The sequence below is a fragment of the Aythya ferina genome (genome assembly GCF_964211825.1).
Source record: "Aythya ferina genome assembly, chromosome: 1".
NCBI classification, from domain to species: Eukaryota; Metazoa; Chordata; class Aves; order Anseriformes; family Anatidae; genus Aythya; species Aythya ferina.
Window position 1 is genome coordinate 178,646,050 of NC_140296.1, and position 6,958 is coordinate 178,653,007.

Here is a 6,958-nt window from a genome sequence, read left to right on the forward strand (position 1 = left end):
GAATATTGCAAAAAAAAAAACATAAAACATTTGGACTTGCCTATTTACTTCTGTTCTCTGTGAGAACAATAAGAATGGACTACAGAAAGGATAATTCAAAGAACCTAGAAATAGTGTTTTGTTTTGTTTTGTTTTGTTTTTTTCCTCACTACGCTGAAGTTCAGGTCTTAGAGTCTCTGTTAACCACGTTATAGCTTTTTTTTCTTTTTTTTTTTTTTTTTTTTTTTTTTTTAAACTTAATCACCTCTTCAGTCACTGGGGCATAAAATAGACTGTCATTACTGGCTACCATTTTTGCTCCAAGGCAAATTGCTTCCATATTTTATAGCAGCCTGCTTCTGTGCTCTCAACCTCTCAAGACCTACATTACAATTTGGGGTATGGTGACTGTCCTACAGATCCTACCTTTGGTACAGGTGAAATGATTTTAATCTTTAAAAGTAGCTGCTGTACACAGCTGTTCACTTTTTATTAATTCTATTTGAACTACCTCTTTTGCAGGTAATTCTAGCACCTACGGACAGGAAAATTACATCTAAAATGAAGGTTATTTTTCAAACAATGCCATTGTGTTATGAGTTAGATTTTCATGTATTCTACAGCTCGAGTCTGAAAGGACTTGTACTTTGCCATTTCAGTGGTTTTATTCTGAACCTAAATGGGCTAATAGTTTAGAACTGGCTTACTCTGTTTTATATTCTCTAGTCTGGCCAACCGATTTTTTTATTTTTTTTTCCATGTGCTTGTGATTAAGGTCTGCAAGTTTAGGCACTGAAAATTGCAAGTTGTGGTTGCTTTTCTCCTCTACTGCCCTGAATAGAGCCTGATGGGTAGGATACTATTTTAGAGGATGGAAGATGTGTCTGAACATCTTAATGCTCAAAGGGATTTCCATATTGCTCTCCCACATACTACAGGCCTGCTTTCACAACTAAGTATCTCTCACTGTGATTTAAAAAAAAAAATAAGCCCTGCTGTGTTTTTGGTAATAGCATTTGTAACTGCCAGCTCTTAGGAGAATGCTTTAGCCTCTGCTTGCCATACAGGTAAAAGCTAGCTCAGGAACATTAACTCTGCAGAGGTAATAAGATTTTGGATTTTCAGTTGTTCTCTAGTAGTCTCTCATGTGCTGGTGCTTACCTGATCCAGCAGTGAGCTGGTTCAGATTTTCCAGCCAGCTGGCTCCATAAACTGCCTTTCCATGGTGTCAGATAAATGTCAGCTTGGTGCTTGACTGTCCAGACTCGGAAAGGTGGTGGGACTGCCCCGTTTGGCTGCAGTCAGTCATTAGATAACTTAGATGTATTCTCAAACTGCCCTTCTCTGCATATGGGGTTTTGAAGTGTGTTTCTGTAGCACCAAACTGATTTTTATTTTTTATTTTTGTGTTGCTGACACATCTGTAGGCAGACTCCGCAGTGTCTCAGACACACACAGGATGTAGATTGTTTGCAGAGGTCAAATGTGTACAAGGACAAGAGATCCAACACATTCATGACTTTTCCAGAACCAATGAGTGTGTGAACAGAGTGTTGAGTTTTTTCTTCTGTTCAAAGTAATATGTAGAAAATATTTTGAAAGTACACATGATTAAGCAAATGTAATCATTTCAGATCTAAAATAAGCTTTTAAACTATCACATCTGTCCCTTAAATTATCTAGACCAATTAGCTGTTATTTGTCTTCATGCTAAGTTGTATTTATTTATTTATTTTATTATTTCTAATGAAAGTCAGATACCAGCAATCACAAAACTGCATTGTTAACTGAACAACTGTATTTTCCAAGGAACTGGACCATGGATTTAATTTTTAATGGAATAAATGGATTCAAACTTTAAAACTGGTTGGGGAAGATATTCAAATCCTACTGTTAAAAAAAACTAGAATAAATGTCGGATCAGTTTCATTCCTGTGATTTACCTGCTTTCTGCATGGAGGAAAGTTAAGACAGCCAACATACTGACTTACAAAAAGTAATTGATCAACATGTGCTGGTTGTTTCCTAGTCTTGTACTATTTTTTAACACTTTTTTTTTTTTTTTTTTTTTTAAAGACAGAGCATTGTCTAGTCTGAAACAGGCACAGATCAATGTAATGCTTATGGCTGTTCAGAACTGCAATCTTATTCAAGCCAAATTTTTAATACCATCATGCAGAGGAGGAGCAGAAGGAAAGTACACTGATTTCCTATAATACCAGCTGATACCATCTGATATGCAGTGGAAAGGTCATAGAGAAATCAAGCCAAATATTATTTGGAAGAAAGTATCAAAAGAAAGAAGAGACAAGTGTATGAAGTTAAATCACTCACTTCATTTACAATTACACAACAGAAAACTGAGCTGACTGAAAGAAGAATGTGAGAAAATTCTGGCACCAGACATCCCCTGCCTGTGTTGTAGCTTTCAGAAATACCTTAACTTGGCAATGCAGCTTTCTCCCAAGGGCTCTCTGCAGTCCATCATCGTGCTCCATGTCCAACAGACAACAGCTTTGTTGATTTAGAAAACAAATGACTTACTGAATTTGTGCACCAAGTATCAAGGTCTCTTGATGTATTTATTATTTTCTCAGTTAAATGAATAAATGTTTTTGATCTAATGTCCAGAACAGGATAACTTCATTTTAATAACTTATTTAAATATTACAGTATCACTATTATATTAATATATTAGAACACAAGTATTAATGCATAGAAAATGAATAATAGTAACAGGTAAAGAAAATTGTTTAAAGTTTACAATTTCTGCTGTGTGTAGCAAGAGACCAGAGAATAGGAAGCAATTAATTTCTACCTATTTCTCAAAGCATAATGAAGAAAAAAAAACAGCATTCCAAATATTCTTCAGGCCCAGAAATTAAACTAAACATTCATAAAATCGTTTCTGTCACAACTTTTAGGGCAACTTGTGCTGGCTGGCCTCATCTTCTATCTCTGTTACCCAAGATTGGGCTTTATAAGTCTGACAAGTTTTGGACAAGAAATAAACTTGCCTATGTTTAATTCTTTCTTTCTTGCCTTGAATTCAGTTGTATCTGGAAGTGAGGAAACTATCCACCACGATGTTTTGTTACCTCTTGCTTTTGAGAGGAACCTCTTTGAATGTCAGTGGCAATTCAAAGAGGTTAATTAATCTCTTGAGAGGGATGTTAACTATTCACAGTTGGCAACCTTGAAATTGTTTCACAGATTACAAACAGGAGACCAGAGCTCCTTTATTCAGTCCCTATTGTCATATTTGGCCACATGCTTGCTGCAGCTTTCATTGCATAAAATTTGGAAGCTCCTCTCTGGGAAGTTTCCCAAATGCTTCCCTCCCCCAAAACAGAGCAAAACAACAACAAAAAACATAACAACCAACCAAAACCAAACAAACATACAAAAATCAACAATGACCTCAATAACCTTAAAGTGAACTCTGAGTGAACAAAACACACATGATGGCAAAAAACCTGGATTCCTTTGTGAAGTCTAGTACTTCTAACTTACTTGTGGTCAGAGGAGGGAAGCTGGCTCATCATTCTGGAATTTGAATGGAAAATTCTGAGCAGGTGGTGTTTCACAAAATACTAGTGGATCTGTTTCTTGTTCTGAATGGAAGGACTGCTTCTCCTCTCAATGAAGCTTTGGATCCAGCCTTAATTTGATCACTAACAGAATTTTAGAAATGTTTGTGCCCTTTCAGCCCTGTTCTTTCATCATCAAATTCTACTTGCCTGAATAGGTATCTACATTACATGAAAGCAACATTACATGAAAGCCCAGCACAGCTTACTAGAATCTGTCCCTTTCAGATTGTAAGCCACAAAATATTCAAGAGCTTTAGTGTTAAAGATCAGAAATGTACATGGTACAGGATGCCATAGAATGAGAGAAAGAGAAACGATAAGAGAGAAAGGGAAAAAATATATGCCATGTGCTGTTCCCCATATTGGAGATTAAAGTGAAAATAACAAAGAAACACTTTTCTTGTAAATTTTTATTCAGGGAATATTTCTCTGCCAATCTGTTTGTTCCTAAGCATGGGAACATGACATGCTAGCCAAGTATCATGGAATTGAATTGTGTGTTTGACTGATGACATCCTGGAGAGCTGCTAGGAAAGTTGGGAGAATGCGTGGTTTGGGTCACCAGAAGGAAAGAAGCAGAATTTTAGTCTGACTGATGAACATTACTGTCTCCAAAGTTGGTATAAATGTGTAGTACACACCCCTTGTGTGCAAGAGAAAATTAGAAAAGTCTTAGCTACAAATTCAAAAAGTATGAAGACTAAATTTCATGTTACTTCCCAGATTTCCCATGAAGTCTTCACCTTCACCATGCCCACCATCTTTTAAAGGTGTTGAAGTCTGATTCAATTTCAGTCAACAGCCAGGCTCCAGTTACTGTCTTCCTGTTCATGAGGATTTAGTAAGTTAGTAAGGTTTATGATTTATAATTTTGTTACAAGCTTAACGTGGAACACCTGGAACTCCTGCCTCTATTGTAGTTCCCACCAATAAATTTTAGAATTGCTATGGTGTCTGTGCTTGTAGGCTTTTAATATTCAGATAAGTTGTCTTGCAGTTACCTGGATTTGTAGTTTCATAGTAGCTGCTTAAATGAAATACTTCATGTTGAACAACTTGATTTTTTTTTTTTATTTCAATACAATTTCTGATTGGTTGCATACCTACTTATTTCTTAGATGCCAAAATTTCTCCATGATAATACTCCTGGTTACCTAACCAGTCCAATTTGCAGCTTATGTGTCATTTGATATTGGAATTCAAAATGCTGGTGTTTTTATTGTTGTTGTTTCACAAGTCTGAAATAAATACATTTTTGTGGCTTAGTATTGTGATAACTTTGCAGAACATAAAATTAATTTCTCAGAGTTATGAAACATCTTCTTCCTTATTAGAAGTTATTGTAACATGAAATAATAACATAGTTCTCATATAAGCAGCAAGTTTTATTGTCCACTAACTAGTAACCAAAGTGTTAGATCTTCAGCTCCTGTAAAGTGCCACTTTACCATTTAATCCTATAGAGCTCACTGCTTTATGGAAATAAGAATCTGTCCTTATATAATGGCTGCACAGGAAAAACAGTAAAAGTAGTTTTCATTAGGATAAAATGAATTTAACTAAGGCTAAAACTCCAAAAACTAATTTGTGATTCTGATCATATGTCTCAGTTATTTGAAACTTGCTGTCATCTATCTGTAGCCTTGCAAAAACAGAGTTGCCATAAAGAGGCTTTGGATGAACTCACTAAAGCAACAGAAGTTTCATCTATCCCTAAGGTAAATCTGCAGTGGAATTTTATGGTATGTATGTTGCATAATAACACACTATTTTGTGGGGAGAAGAATATCATAGGTTTAGCGAAATGCTGCATTTTTGATCAGGGAGTATATCAAAATAGCGTGTTTTTTTTTTTTTTTTTTTTTTTAATATACATTGTCCTGTTTTAGTTTTGTCATTTTTTATCACATTAAATTTATTCTAAACTGAGTGACAGCTGCATCTTAGAATAAAGTTACATTACAGCAAAATTAGATCAGTGAATGCAATAAACAATACTACATTTAGAGGCTCAGATCAGACTGAGCTACAAATAATCCATCTTCTGAATATATTAGGTTATCTTATGCTTGCACATTACATTAAGCATATTAAAAATTGACTTGTGAGGTATTGCTTTTTATTTATTTTTTGAGTAAAATTAGGTATTTTGTTAGGTACTGGAAAGGAAAAGCTGAATTTCTCTGTTTCCCTACCCAAATAACCCCTATCATTAGGTTTTCTAATGGTGTTTCTGAAAATCATGGATAACATCTTGATCCTTCCAATATACATGATTTTTTAAAAATTATGTAGTTATGAAATTATATCTACTGTTAATATTAGGTTGACCTTACACAACTCTGAGAACTCTTGTAAAATATTGTACATTTAGAGGTTTTGGGGGTGCCCACCAGTTTGTAGGATCGAATCTTTTCAATAAAGCATTATTTTTCCTAATCTTATGATTAATGTTTATTAAAGTCAATAACACATAATAACACATGTGTGGAAATGGATCCCTCTTTATGTTTTCATTTCTAGAATTTATTTGTGGTGCATTTGTACTTATTGATTAAACATGCTGATAATTGTAAGTTTGCATTGGCTTTGCAGGTTTTTTTCTGTAATCTTATTAACTTTTTTTTTTTTTTTTTTTTTCATTTTTCCCTCCAAGGGAGTAAATTGATTTATACGAGCGTGCTGTTAATGTTATAACTCCTTGTCTAGCCCCTTGGGTTCTAATGTTTTTTAAACACAGTACAATTATGGGAAACATTATGTAGGAATGACAGCATAAATCATCCCCATAGGAGTCTGAACAGTCTGGGGAGTAATCATATAGAGCCCTGCTGAGGTAAATAAAAACAGTAATTTGAAATAAATAGAAGACCAATGGTGCTAATGTGGATGTCTCAAGAATATCATTAAGTTTGTAATGACAATGTTTATTTGGTGTAACGATATTGGATGGAGTGTAATGCTGGTGCTTATATCATAACTTTATAGTTCATGATCCTGTCTTTTTCTTCAGAGAGCATAGCAAGTTGGCTGTGACTCCAGAGCTGTCCTCCAAACACCAGCACTTTCTCAAAGAGCATATGCACGTGTGAAAAGTAGCAAGGTTCTCTAGGACTTTGGTTAAATTTAGTAACAAATATTGACATTGCAGGTATAAAAATATGCTTGTGGGGATGGATTTGTTCTTTGTTTCCTGTTCCTGTTTACCATAGTCAAGATGTTGGAAAAGTAGGAAAATTAAGTACTAAAAATATTTTATCTGACATTCATTCACATACAGCAGTGCTGTTTAGGTTTAACTGGAGTCTTAGCCCACTTTGTAATCTGAGTGCAGAGTGAATTGGACAGCTGGGCAGCCTAGTGGGCTTCTTGATTCACAGGAACTT

At 35.0% G+C, this 6,958-nt stretch overlaps 1 long non-coding RNA gene across 1 annotated transcript; it reads left to right on the forward strand.

The window, feature by feature from the left end:
* The first annotated feature begins 303 nt into the window (after positions 1-303).
* Positions 304-2,609, forward strand: LOC311430069. Its single transcript, XR_014688535.1, has 2 exons — positions 304-416; positions 2,056-2,609. It is a non-coding gene; the product is annotated as an uncharacterized lncRNA (long non-coding RNA).
* Positions 2,610-6,958: the final 4,349 nt, after the last annotated feature.